Genomic DNA, 14,779 nt, shown 5'->3' with positions numbered 1-14,779 from the left:
CTTTGAACTTCGAGGAAATCAGGGCTGTTTACAAAACAGGTTCCACCCAACCTGATCTGTTACTGCTAACCAGTAGGAGAACTGTTGTTACACTTTTTTTTTTTTTTGCTTTGTAAGCGGTAGAGTTTTATACAAATATAAAGTTATGCACCTTTAAAGCTATCATGCCAATAAGATACATTCAATTAAACAAAACATCTTCAAAAAATTTTTAACAGTGTATAAATACAATCACGAAATAATCAATCTGCTGATTAAAACAAAGTTTACAGCACCTACAACAGAATTTACAGATGCCTACAATAGTTTGTGGATTGTTACAGATACTGTTTTAAGAAATACCATTAATACAAATACATGATTTACAATATCCCCATTATAGCAAGAAAAAAAATACATCCGTAAAATAAAACGTCTTTTAGGCATTTACAGTGCCAAGTATTGAAACGATTATTCTCACTATGACATAAGAATAATACTCTTTTAGTGGTAAAAGATAGACTTCATTAGGCCAAGGACCACTGAAGAGCCTCTGGAAGGTTCCAAAGTAAAATCTGGCTATCTTTCCCCAAAAATAAATAGAACAGCAGCAATGCCTACGTATCCCATGAACATAAACTATGAAAATTCCTTTTATATTAACTGGGCCTTAAGTACGTGACTCATTACAAGTAAAAATAAACAAAATTTTAGAAACTAGTTAGCACCAATAGCCCAAATTTGGTTTTTACCTGCCTGTAAATGCCTAGGATAAGAAGTTTCATCATGAAGTATATATTAAGTGTAAAATTAACAATTATTTCTAACTCTATATATAAGCCAAAGTGCTCACTCTTACCATGGAAGCAAATAAAATAATCTACAGAAATAGTATGTAAACACAGAGAGTTTTGAGATAGACTAGGAACATCCTTCTTGTTCTGTGGATCAAAATGCAAAGGTCTCCATTCCATAGGGGCATGAACACAAACACTTGTGTTAATTTAACACATGGATCTTACACGACTATGTGCATACACATATGTACACCATGAACCAAATGTTAACAATGTTTCTAGCTACACCACACCTTCAAGCCCCATATGCTAGAAAGTAAAAACTTAATATGAAAACTACTTTTCCTTTTTTTTTTTTAAAGTAAACTTTAAAATGGAAAAACAAACCCAACACTCCTCTTTGCAATAGGTACTGAGTTCTAAAGGTTCAGAGTCAAGACCCCCTTCAGTTGTTCCCAATGGAAAGAACACACAGGCTCCCTCACTCTCTTCAGGAGATCTGATCGTCTCCAGTGGTTTGTCTTAAAAACTGCTTTCCAAGGTACGATGTAGCCATGCTGGTTAAATTCTTCCTGCTGCCCACTTTGCACCTGATGTAGCCATACAGGTTGGCCCCTTGCAGCACCACACCCATGATAACCACCGCCAGCCACTTCACTCTGAAGGAGAAGAGGGCACTAAAGGCAAATATTACCCACAGCACCGGACAGGCAATGAGTGCTAACCAGGAGATTCTTGATTCAGCCTCTGAAACAGTTTCACTGTCTTGAGGAGAGGCCTGCCTGGACTCAAACACCCAATGGCTTTTTCCATCTTCATCAGTATGATTTCACCAGCACAGGCCAACCATTAGTCTACCTGTGACATTCTTGACTGCCCAGAAGTCACATGACAGCAACAAGATAATTGTCACCATACAGGCAATAAAGCTGCTGCTGGACAACCCACAGGGAAGATAGACTATAATTGCACTGACTCGAAAGAATAAATGGAAAAATGATGCCACTGGGTGTCTGATTTTGGATTTTTCTGGTCTACTAGTTGTCTCCTCTTCTGCATCAAACAGTGAAACATCTTCAATGTCATCATTACTGTCCTGCTGCAACATGGCGGCCCACACCAGCCTGTTGTTACACTTTTGGAGGATCACGAACCACACTGAGAATCTGATGAAAGCTTTACATCCTCTCTCCTGAAAAAAGGGGCATATAACCACAAAATTCTGCATACAATTCTTGGGGATTCTTAGAGATCCTAAAATCCATTTTTATGTAGACCTCAAGTTAAAAAATCAGCAGTATTGGGCTTCCCTGGTGGCGCAGTGGTTGAGAGTCCACCTGCCGATGCAGGGGACGCGGGTTCGTGCCCCGGTCCGGGAAGATCCCACACGCCGCGGAGCGGCTGGGCCCGTGAGCCATGGCCGCTGAGCCTGCGCGTCCAGAGCCTGTGCTCCGCGACGGGAGGGGCCACAACAGTGAGAGGCCCGCGTAACGCAAAAAAAAAAAAATCATCAGTATTCATGTTGTGGAACCCTGGATCCATCATCTAAAACTGTATATTTGCATTGTCTTTATACTTGATAACAATATTGAAGAGGGGGATGAGGAACACCCACCTGGAAATCCCTACAGGTCACTATGGAACCATTAATGGAAGAGGAGAGTTACAGGAAGTCTTCACATGGCATTGTTGGATACGTTGCTTATGTTACCTCATTTAGTGTATACAGTCGTCTTCTGAACTACAGAATATTAGCCCTGTCTATGAGGAAAGTGAAATTGAAGTGAAGGATATTAATAAAGAAACATGAAGAGAATTACAGAGATCCAGGTGAAGGCAGTGCCAGTATAATGTGAGTTTTTACAGCTCCAGAGATGAACCACGGTGGATGAGCAAGTTTGGTTTCCTGGGAAATTCGTCCTTGTGTTGGTGCCTTTGTAGAGATGTCCCTGGAGGGTGGTTGTCAATGTGATTGGCCATTCCCGTGGCCTACATGGGCGGCATGCCATGCTCTTTAGGATCAGACTGGGGTTGGGTTAGTGGGCAGTATGTATCTCTACCTGAGCAACTCAGACAGCTGCAGAACTGTTCTGAGAACATCTGAAAGAACTGCAGCCCTTACAGGAAATCCCCTTTCAGATAGTACTTCCTTATGTGCCAGCCGCCCACTGCATAGAAAGAGCAGTTCTGAAGATGCCTCCCCTCCTTCCCTATTTCATTTGAGAGCCACACTCATTTCAGAATAGTCTGGAAATAAGAAACACATTCCATTCACAAGTGGAGAGGCATGTAACTAACGGAAAGCATAGGCCTTTGAATTCAAGTCTCAACTCCCTCACATGAGCTGTGTGACCCTGGGCAGTCTGTTTCATCTTCCGGAGCCCTAGTTTCCTCATTTGTATAAATGATGTTTATTACCTTGCAGGGTCGATGTGGGAATTGAGAGAAAAGATTTGGGATCTGGCTGGCATAGAATGGATACACGATGAATGTTTGCTACTTGCTGGTAACTTGGAGCAGGGCTTAAATTGTTGGGACCCGTCTGGGTAACAGTAGATTTGGTTCAGCAATACCATCAGACTTACCCTGGTTTGGACCTGGATCCCTGAGCCATTCCAGAGGAATTCTTGTCCCCGTACCCACCCCTCATCACCATCAAAATTTTGCTTAAGATAAAGAGGAAGTGTTCACCATAAACCCATCCTCCATGTGAGGTGCCATGTCACAGGGGCGTTTAGAGGACTCCCCAATACTACTTAGTCCCCAGCCTCTCAAGGATACCGGATGTCGTGGTACCTTGGGTGTGCACACGCACACGTGCGCACGCGCACACACACATACACATCTCTGAGATGAAGCAGTATGTGAATTTTCGCAGTTAGCAGACCTCCGTGGTAATTCACGTGGACATTTCTGAGCGAATCCTTGGTTCCACAGTAGTAAAAGCAGAACTAAATACTGGGTAGGGCTAGTACTGCTTATGGAAGTTCTCTGAGACTCTATCTAAAAGTCAAGTTTAAATATAGAGATGGGGCTAGCTAACCTCATCATTCTGTGAGTCATTAGATGTGAACTAGACTTGGTCATCTCCCTTTGCTAATAAGGAAACCGGCTTAATTAACTGAAGGAAATTAACTTGACTCATTTTGCAGCATGAATCTGTTTCCCAGGAGGGGCTGAATTCTTCCCTTCCTGTGAGCTGATGCTCATCCGGCAGTCAATTCAAGAGGCTGTGTCGGCGTGCTGTTGCTGCCAGCTGACAGATGTAGTATTTTCCTGATCAAGCTCCCAAGCCTTTCTCCTTGCCCCTTGAACAACCGAGCACAGAGTAATAAACTACTTAGAATGATTTTGCAACATGGGAGCCATTTGCTTGTCTTTGTACTGTGGGAGTCAAATGCCTATTCTCAGTAAATATAAGCCTCCCAATTGACTTAAGGTAATTGAATGATTTTAGATTTATTGTGTATATACTTTTCTCCATAGCCTCTGATTCTAAGCAGGCATAAAATCACATCAGGAAAACCTGAGTTTGGATATTTGAGTTGTTTCATCTGAGTTAAAACCAAAATATGTAGAAACTGGGTTATCAATTCCAAACTTGGATTACTTTGTGAAACCTCACGTTTCCAGTGGAGCTGAAGGTAATGTCTTTCTTCGGATGTGACTCTGGGGCAATTCTGCAAAGGACAAGGAGAGAAAGATGTTTTTCACTCTATTCCGGGTTGTTTCGTTTTCCTTTTTAACTGATTTTTACACAGTATATGATTTTCTTTCCCAATTTGTTTTGAATTCCTCTCGTCTAGCCCTAGGTGTCTGTTGGGGTTGGGCCTGGTACAGTTTGCTTAGGCGTTTTGCTGTGTTCTTTCCTCACCCTTCGTTTAAAGGAGGTCTAAGCTCACAGAGTAGCTATATTTCTAGAGAGACCTGCCACCTTTACAGGCATTACTGTGGTCATTTTCTTTTTCTTTTTTCCCCTCTCTCCACAGTATGGTTCTTTGTGAATTAAAATCAAGGTTCCTGGAGCTAGAGGTAGGAAGAGGGCATGGGAAGCCTGGCCACATTATAATGAGTAATAACATGACTCTTTCCCTCTGCTGTCAGCTCTTCCAGACCGCTCACGTCCTATGCATCTTTGTATCCCCAGCTTCTCGTGTGGCGCCTGGTGCATAAATGATGCTCAGTGAGTGTGTGTTGAAGGAACAACCTAATTTTTGCAAATCCCTTTACAGTTTATAAAGATACTCCACATAGCAACGGGGTGATTGTTTTCAACACTTCAAGAAAAAACCATTTCCTCCCTCATTTCATTAGGATTGTGAAATTGCTTTGGAATTTTGGAACAGTGATACTTTTACTGTGTGCATTTCACGACAAGCCAGAGTCTAATTGCTTTTTTTTTTTTTTTTTTTTCCCCTTAATGTGAGGGGCTGTGGAAGGGAGCCAAGACAGGAGGGAGTTTGTTAACTGGATACATTTCTTGTCAAGAAATTTAAAACTTGAGATGTTTCTGGATTTTTTTTCTTTATAACTGCAGTTCATAGCTCTTCATCTTTTACTAGGATGTAGGTGAATTTTAACAAAAGCAAGAGGTATGTTTTCAAGGGAGGAGGACAAGTAGGCAGCAGGGGAAAGACTTTGTTTTTATGACTTGTGTCTTGACTTGGCAAACACTCAAGGTTATCCTACTCAACCAAATAACCCACATCGCTTCCACGTCAGCCATGGCCGAGCTCCCCTTACAAGGTGCGCCAGACAGACTCTTCTGGTAGGACATTTGAAGGATTTCAACCCTTGTCTTGTGCTGCAGTCAGTGGCAGTGCTGACCCTACACCCGTCAGCTCTCACAACCACTGTACACCTGCCTCTGGCATAGACTCACCCAGGATTCATAATAAAGCAGCTTTTTTTTTTTTTTTGAATTGAAGTATAGTTGATTTACAATGTTGTACTAATTTCTGCTGTACAGCAAAGTGATTCAGTTATACATATATATGTTCTTTTTTTTTTTTTCTTTTTTTTTTGCGGTACGCGGCCCTCTCACTGTTGTGGCTTCTCCCGTTGCGGAGCACAGGCTCCGGACGCGCAGGCTCAGCGGCCATGGCTCACGGGCCTAGCCGCTCCGCGGCACGTGGGATCTTCCCGGACCGGGGCACGAACCCGTGTCCCCTGCATCGGCAGGCGGACTCTCAACCACTGCGCCACCAGGGAAGCCCTATATTCTTTTTTTTAAATATTCTTTTCCATTATGGTTTATCACAGGATATTGAATAGAGTTCCCTGTGCTATACAGTCGGACCTCGTTTATCCATGCTGTATATAATAGCTTACATCCACTAACCCCAAACTCCCACGCCATCCCTCCCCACCCACCTCCCCCTTGGCAACCACAAGTCTGTTCTCTATGTCTGTGAGTCTGTTTCTGTTTCATAGATAAAGTTATTTGTGTCATAATTTCGATTCCACATATAAGTGATATCATATGGTATTTGTCTTTCTCTTTCTGACTTACTTCACTTAGTATGATAATATTCTAGTTGCATCCATGTTGCTGCAAATGGCAGTATTTCATTCTTTTTTATTGCTGAGTAGTATTTCATTGTGTATATATACCACATCTTCTTTATCCATTCCTCTGTCAATGGACATTTAGGTTGTTTTGGCTATTGTGAATAGTACTGCTATGAACATAGGGGTGCATATATCTTTTTGAATTATAGTTTTGTCTGGATATATCAGGCAACTTTTTCTTAAATGGCTTAATCTCTAGGCACTCGTCACCTTAATGCTGACTTTTGCCATAAAACTCGAGTGTAAAAGTAGGAAAATAATTGTACTACTGTTTTCCCCAAATCATTGGCATTTAAAGACCAAAGTCAGCAAAAGCAGACAAACTTAAGAATTTAAAAAATTAGAAAAGTCTTTGACTTTTACAGATGAAGCAAGAGCCATACTAAGACTTATAGCCCAGAAAAAAAATTCAGGGGAAATGAATCAGGATGTCCACTGGCTGGATCAGTGACAGCATTTATGTGCAGCATTAGAAATGATGCTGGTGCCTGATACACACACATAATAGTAATACTGTATCTTATGCGATGCCATAATTCAAGTGAAGTGTGTTCCTACCATTATGCTAAAGTTGTATTTACCAGAAAAATTTTACACTGCTTCAGTTTTTACATTTAAATCTAAATTAATTAAAATTAAATTTAATTAAAATTTCAATTTCATCCTTGCAGTAGCTGCATTTCAAGTGCTCAGTAGACACAGGTGTCTCAGGACTGCCTTCTTGGACAGCATAACTAGGGGCAGCAAGGGAATGAGAACCTATTATTAGGGGGCCAGGCACTTTGTGAGGTACTTTCAAAGACATGATCTCAAAGCAGTCCCATGTGTTATCTACATTTTATATAAGGAGACAAGCTCACTGAGATTCAGTGATTTGTGCAAAGTTGGACAGTTAGTGAGGGAGCTGGAAGGACAGCTGTTAGTCTAAACCCAAAGCCCGTGCGTGTGCTGTGCTGATGTGGCCATTGCTGGCTGTAATGGTATGTACCACTGAGCAAGAGATAAGGATGCTTTCCTTATCTCCCCACCTCCCTGTAAAGTTTGCGAGCCTCTAATTGTTTTAACAAGCTTGTCTGGATGAATTAATTCAAGAAGAATTCCAGGTAATGACAGCCCTGAGGTACTGCTTGTACACAGCTACTCCACGTGCTTCTCCCCTAAGATTCTGGGATTTCTTTCCTCCCTTGGTTCTTAGAAGCATACAATTTATCTGCAGGCACCATTTGTTCCTGACAGAAAGAAAATCTTTTAGCGAGGACTGTGATTCAAAATATATGTTACATTGACTGATGACCTGTATTACTGCAGTATATCAGAAAGCATATTGCTGGTAGGTGGGACGCAAAGTAATTTGGAAGTACTCATTTTGACCTTGGCGTGGGATGACCTTGGCCTATTGCAGATTCATACTCTGCAGCTGTATTAGTTCCTAGGGCTGCCATAATGAAGTACTACAGACTAGGTGGCTGAAAGCACCGGAGATTTATTGTCTCACAGCCCTGGAGCCTGGAAGTCCAGAATCAAGGTGTCAGCAGGCCCTCTGAGAGTCTGCATGGAATCTTTCCTTGCCTCTTCCTAGCTTCTCATGGTTTGCTAGCATTCTTTGGCATTCCTTGGCTTGCAGCGACATAATTCCAATCTCTGCCTCTGCCATCACGTCGCATTCTCCCTGTGTGTCTCCATGCCTTCACATTTTCATCTTCTTATAAGAATGATACCACTCATGTTGGACGAGGAACCCAGTCTACTCCAGTATGATGTCATCTTAACGAATTACATCTGCAGTGACTCTGTTTCCAAATAAAGTCACATTCTGAGGTCCTGTGGGTAGGACTTCAACATATCTTTTGGTTGGAAGCACAATTCAGTCCTGTAACAGTCCTGGCTATACCTCTGCTTCAGAGCCCTGGGAAAGTTTCCCTGTTCTGCTCTTTTTAATTTTTTTTATTGAAGTTTAGTTGATTTATAATGTTTCAGGTGTACAGCAAAGTGATTCAGTTATATATATATACATATATGTATATATATATGTATTCTTTTTCAGATTCTTTTCCATTATAGGTTATTACAAGGTACTGAATGTAATTCCTTGTGCTATACAGTAGGTCCTTGTTGTTTATCTATTTTATGTATAGTAGTTTGTATCTGTTAATCCCGAATTCCTAATTTATCCCTACCCGCCCTTCCCCTTTGGTAACCATTAGTTTGTTTTCTATGTCTGTGGGTCCGTTTCTGTTTTGTAAGTAAGTTCATTTGTATCAGTTTTTAGATTCCACATGTAAGCGGTATCACATGGTATTTGTCTTTCTCTGTCTGACTTACTTCACTTAGTGTGATAATCTCTAGGTTCATCCATGTTGCTGCAAATGGCGTTCTTTTATTATCTTTTATGGCTGAGTAGTATTCTGTCGTGTATGTACGTGTGTGTATGTATATATATATACATACATACACATACAACATCTTCTTTATCCATTCATCCTGTTATTCTCTGATGAAGGACTAACTTTACACACCTTCATTCACTTCTTTCCTCAAGCCCTTGGTTTTTCCTTAGCAGTGCTCTTCCTTGGAGGTGAGGTCCTTGCATCAACTTCAGTGAAAAAATTGAAACCATTAGAGCCGAGCAGCCTTGTCCACACGCCCCTCCCCCCCAACACTTCCATCTCAACATACCTCTTCCCCACGCTTGTCTTTAGAGCCGTCTTTTGATGGCTCCGATGTGCCATTCTTCATTGGTTCAAAAGCAAATATCTCGACGGGAATGTAAAATAGTACAGCTCTATGGGAAACAGTATGGTGGTTCCTCAAAAAAATTAAAAACAGAACTACCATATGATCCAACAATTCCATTTCTGGGTACTTACCCAAAGGAATTGAAAGCAAGGCCTCGAGATACTTATGAACCCATCTCCATAGAGGCACTATTCACAACAGCCAAAGGTGGAAGCACCCCAAATGTCCATGGACAGATAAGTATATACATGTAATGGAATATTATTCAGCCTTAAAAAGGAAGGAAATTCTGTCACATGCTACAACATGGATGAACATTGAGAATATTATACTAAATGAAATAGTCCAGTCACAAAAAGACAAATACTCTATGATTCTACTTTTATGAGCTATCTAGAACAGCTGCATTCATAGAGACAGAAAGCAGAATGCTGGTTGCCAGGGCCTGAGGAGGGGGTATAAGGAGTTATTGTTTAATGGGTATAGAGTTTCAGTTTTGCAAGAGAAAAGAGTTCTGGAGACAGATGGTGGAGATGGTTGTACAACAGTGTAAAAGGACTTAATACCACTCAACTGTACCCTTAAAAATGGTTAAGATGGTAAATTTTATATTATGGGTATTTTAGCACAATTAGACATTTGCAACACAATTTTTCATGTGTCTCTCCTTTCTTAATGTCCACCTCTCCTGCCCTCTGATTTTCTTCACCTTTGAACCCACTCAGGATTTCCTTTTCCTGAAAAACCTTGACTTCACCTCCTGACATACAAGCCATTGATGCCTCTTTCCCTCCAACTTTTCCAAATGAGATTTCTTCTGTAGAAGGGTCACAGACAGCATCTCCATTCTTCACCATTTGCTTCTCTTACTGACCAAAAACCTGGCATTCATTCACAGCAGCATTCTAGAACTTTGCTATCCAATAAAGTAGCCCCTAGTTGCATGCAGCTCTTTTTTTTTTTAAATTAATTAATTAATTTATTTTTGGCTGCATTGGGTCTTTGTTGCTACACGTGGGCTTTCTCTAGTTGTGGCAAGAGGGGGCTACTCTTCGTTGCGGCGTGCAGGCTTCTCACTGCAGTGGCTTCTCTTGCTGTGGAGCACGGGCTCTAGGCACATGGGCTTCAGTAGTTGTGGCTCACGGGCTCAGTAGTTGTGGCTCGCGGGCTCTAGAGCACAAGCTCAGTAGTTGTGACGCCCGGGTTTAGTTGCTCTGTGGCATGTGGGATCTTCCCGGACCAGGGCTCGAACCCGTGTCCCCTGCACTGGCAGGCAGATTCTCAACCACTGTGCCACCAGGGAAGCCCAGCTCTTTTAAATTTAATTAAAATGAACAAAATTTAAAAATTGGTTCCTCAGTAGCACTAGCCACATTTCAAGTACATGACAGCCACATGCAGCTTGAGACTAATGTATTGGATAACGTAGATACGGAACATCTCCATCCTCTCAGCAAGTTCTGCTGGACAGGCTGCACTGTTCTTGAACAAGGATTCTCAGCCCAGAAGAATCACTTGGAGGGCTGACTGAAACAGACTCTGGGCCCCGCCTTCCGAGTTTCTGATCAGAAGTCTGGGGAACTAGCCGAGAATTTGCATCTCCATCAAGTTCCCTGGTGATATTGATGCTGCTGGGTGTCCTGGAGGAACCCTTTCTTAGATTCCCACTGAATTACTCTGGTACTAATTTAATGGTCTCTTAGGTCTCATTTCAAAGCTGCAACTGATATGACAAATCTGACCACAAATTGTTCTTCTTTGCTCTGTCCTACTTTCCTGATGTTTTATTTTAATCTCTCACTGATACTGTTTCTTTGTCTCTTTGCTGACTGCTCTCATCTAATTAAGAGGGCCCGGGGCTTCCCTGGAGGCACACTGTTAAGAATCTGCCTGCCAATGCAGGGGACACAGGTTCAAGCCCTGGTCCGGGAAGATCCCATGTGCCGCGGAGCAACTAAGCCCATGTGCCACAACTACTGAGCCTGCGCTCTAGAGCCTGTGAGCCACAGCTACTGAGCCCGCGTGCCACAACTACTGAAGCCCGTGTGCCTAGAGCCCATGCTCCGCAACGAGAAGCCACCACAGTGAGAAGCCCGCGTGCCACAACAAAGAGTAGCCCCCACTCGCCGCAACCAGAGAAAAGCCCGCACTCAGCAACAAAGACCCAACAAAGCCCCAAAATTAATTAATTAATTAATTAATTAATTTAAAAAAGAGGGCCCATCTCCAACCACGTGTTCACTTTCTTTGGGAATTTTTGCTCTCACGTTGTTCAGGCCACCTCAGATGTATGGATGGGTGACTCAAATAAACATCGCCTTATTTCTAAGGCCCTATCTTCAGGTTTATGTGATAACAACTGGACCTGGATGCCCTACTCCTTTTGAACACTCTGGTGTTAGAAACAAAGCTTCTGTGTCTCTACCCTCTCTGGCCAATGAGCTGACACTTCTCAGATCTCTGATAATTGTTGCCATGCATTTCTTTTTCCTTAAGTGATGTTAAGATGCTTGCGTGAAAAGCTCCATAGAAATGTCAAGTGTTATGTGTACCTGCTTATTAGATATTCATGCGGTTGGAGAAGTCACCACTGCAGTGTGCTGAGTAATTTCGTTAATGCCTTTCCTCCTAGTGACCAACTGTTTTATAGACTTAATCTGCTTAATCCTTTCCATGAGGTATAGTAGGGGTCATGCATGAATATGCCCATTTTCAAATTAGAAATTAAGGTGCAGAAAAGTTTCAAAGAGAGACCAGAGGCACAGAGCTGGTGATGGTTCTGCCTGGGATCTGCAGCTCACGTGCGTGACTCCCATGCTAAGCCCCCAATTCCCTGCAAAGCCCCCAACTCTCTCGCAAAGCCCCCAACTTGCATACAAAGCTCCAACTATTAGCGAACACTAAGCTTCGGGGTTTTAAACATAAAAAGAAATTGCTAAATGTGATTCAACGTGTACTTTGCATAATGCATTTCTGTGACACTTCATAGTAATGAGATAATTACCATGGGTACAGTATTAGAGTATACATATTCTGATAAGTTACAGCTGTAAGAAATCAACAATGGCCATTAATCATTCCATGTTCATTCTTTACGAGTCTCAGACTAAATGGTAAGCTTCAGAATTCCAACAAAGCTAAGATGAATTTTATAGTCATCATTTCTGCCATTTAGATGAGGAGTTTATGAATACAATAGACTCTCCCTCATTTAAACTAATTTGGGCAAACTGTTGCCCAAATTGAGAAGAATTGAAGTATAGTAGTAAATACATACTACCTGTGATATATTTAAAAGTAACAGCTGCAATTCAAACTAGACCATCAAACTGTTAGTAAACAAGCATCCTCGGGAACTACTTTAATTAATATATGAAAAGGAATCATAATACCTGTATCAATCGTTTATTTAAATTTGAGTCTCCTGAGTCCTTGAGTCCATGAAACCCATTTCTGTCTTAAGTAGCTTAAGCATTCCCCTTATAATCTTTATTATACCTATTCTTTTATATAGTGAGCTCTTTTTTTTTTTTACATAAGGATAAATATCAGGTTGGCCCTTAGCCAAGTTACAGCTAAAGGCAAAGTTAGCAGGAATTGAATTAGGTTTTACTACACAATGTATTTAGAAACAGCGATAGTCACAAACTTTTTCATTCTCTCAAATCTAGGAATTAGTTACATATTTTAGAAAAGAACCACAAGATTAAAAAGAAACCTAAAATGTCAGTTGGCTCATCTTCCAACTATATCCAAATTGACCTAGAAAGATTAAAATTCTAGGCTGTTAGATCTATAGGGGATTTTTAGGGAGTATTTTGTCCAGGAGAGAATGGAGGTGGAGAATAGCCACCTGATTTCCACAGAACACACAGCTTGGTCATGAGAGAAGTGATTCTAGGACCCAGGGCCCGTGACTCTAAGCCTATGATTAGACCCACGCCCATCTGCATCTTCTAGGTGAAATACACGATGATCCACGCCCAGAAAATGTGGACAGCTTCTCCCTGTAACCTGGTGCAGTATGCAGTTACCCACTGACTCTTCATGTAATTTAAGGTCATTTATTCAAAAATCACTCATGGTGGAAATGAAGAAGCAGCTTTGCATTATCCTGTAAATTAGCAAAGTTAACCAAGTTTTGGTCACCAGAATGGAAACATCACTGTTGTCTATGTCCGGACAAACGACCGAGCACAACAGGAGCATTTCCTGAAAGTATCCAATAGATACTTAGGAGCAAAAGGAAAATGGCAACAGGCTCTGAATTTCTTTAAAAGCAAGGATCCTCTGCATCTTTCCTGTTTCTGCACCCAGCTCAGCACCTGATACCAAGCAGACCATCATAAAGTGAGAAATTCTTTTAAATGAACCATGTGATTTACACCCTTGGGTTTCTGGTTTTTTAAAAGATCTCTGATTTAATATTTAGTGTAATTTTTGTTTCTAATTTACTAAAGCCAGGAAACATTTGCAGAAGGGTGTAATGGATTCTTGCTCTCTGACTTAAAATGAGGCTCTTAGTTACTCAGTAACTACCTGCCAAATACAGCTACACTTCTGAGTTAACAGTGCCTTCCAGGATGATTCTGAAAGTGAGTCACTGATTTGAATCCAGAGTCTAAATAGAGCTGGAGCAAGCCTTGGCGATCTGGTAGTCCAGCCCTCTCCTTTTACAATTGAGGAAACGGAGGTCCAGAGAGGTTAAGGCACTGCTGCCGGATCACATAATTAAGTTTGTTTAATTGCCGTGCTTCAGTGAGAGCTGGAAAACACCACATGCATAGTTTTGCTTTTCAACTTCCTGACGTTTTCTGTTGTGTGCACTCAGGGTATTTTTAAATACTGATAAGCATGTGAATGCAAACCTCATTTAGTTAAATCTGGCAGTGTGGGCAGTCTTCAGTGAAATCTATTACACTGCCTTCCTTGATGCCTTTATTATGTTCAGCTCTTTTTGATTTGTGGTGTTCGATTGGACAAAAGGTAACAAAATATTCATTGAAGTAAAAAAATCCTCCTTTCTTTTTTTTTACATTCACATAACTTCAAAATATCCCCAAAGTCATCATTTGTTGTTACAAAAAAAATTTACTTCAGAACTGAGACCGAGGTGAAAAAAAATCTGTGCCAGGGGACTTTAGAGAGCCATAACCATGCAAAAGTAGGTGGTTACAGAAAATATTATGCAAACTTAACTGTAGCGTTATGATGGAAACCGCATAAATAATATCTGGATGGCTAGGTAAGAAAGATAAAACCACTGAAATACATACTTGCGACTCTACACTGTTACAGTACATTTACAGTGCACCACAATTTGAACAGAAAGTTGACAAACTCTGAATCTGTTACAGGCAAAGTGATTTATTGCACGGGGCATCGGGCTGGAGCAGGAAATTCTGTCATTCCTTGTGCATTCTGAGTTAGGTTGTAGCCCTAGTCTCTCGGTGCCTCGGTTTTCCCTCTGTGTCTCTCTGAGGTCACATGAATTATCAGTGTAAAGTAACATTTACTAAACTTAAGGGAACAACTGGTCATTTTTCAGAGCCTTCTAAATCATGACGGGCTACTTCTGAGGCTTTGCTTGGAGTCATCTCTGACTACACTTCTTCGCTAATAGTTCAGGGGCAGATATGAAGTGTCTTTTGAATTTGGGTTTAAAATTGGGAGACAAACACTTTTTTAAAAAATAT

General features: G+C 41.3%; 1 protein-coding gene and 1 pseudogene across 1 annotated transcript in view; one reads left to right on the top strand and one right to left on the bottom strand.

Moving 5' to 3' along the window:
- The window catches only part of MAML3 (mastermind like transcriptional coactivator 3), a 429,833-nt gene that overhangs the window by 213,023 nt on the left and 202,031 nt on the right, over nt 1-14,779 (top strand). The gene's annotated exons all lie outside the window — the stretch shown is intronic.
- On the bottom strand, nt 1,267-1,997 carry LOC114902649 (annotated as a pseudogene).

This window comes from Monodon monoceros, unplaced genomic scaffold, assembly GCF_005190385.1.
Source record: "Monodon monoceros isolate NGI ecotype Baffin Bay Population unplaced genomic scaffold, NGI_Narwhal_1 Super_Scaffold_20, whole genome shotgun sequence".
Lineage (NCBI taxonomy): Eukaryota > Metazoa > Chordata > Mammalia > Artiodactyla > Monodontidae > Monodon > Monodon monoceros.
Note: the sequence above shows the minus strand (reverse complement) of the source record. Positions and strands in the feature narration are given on the sequence as shown.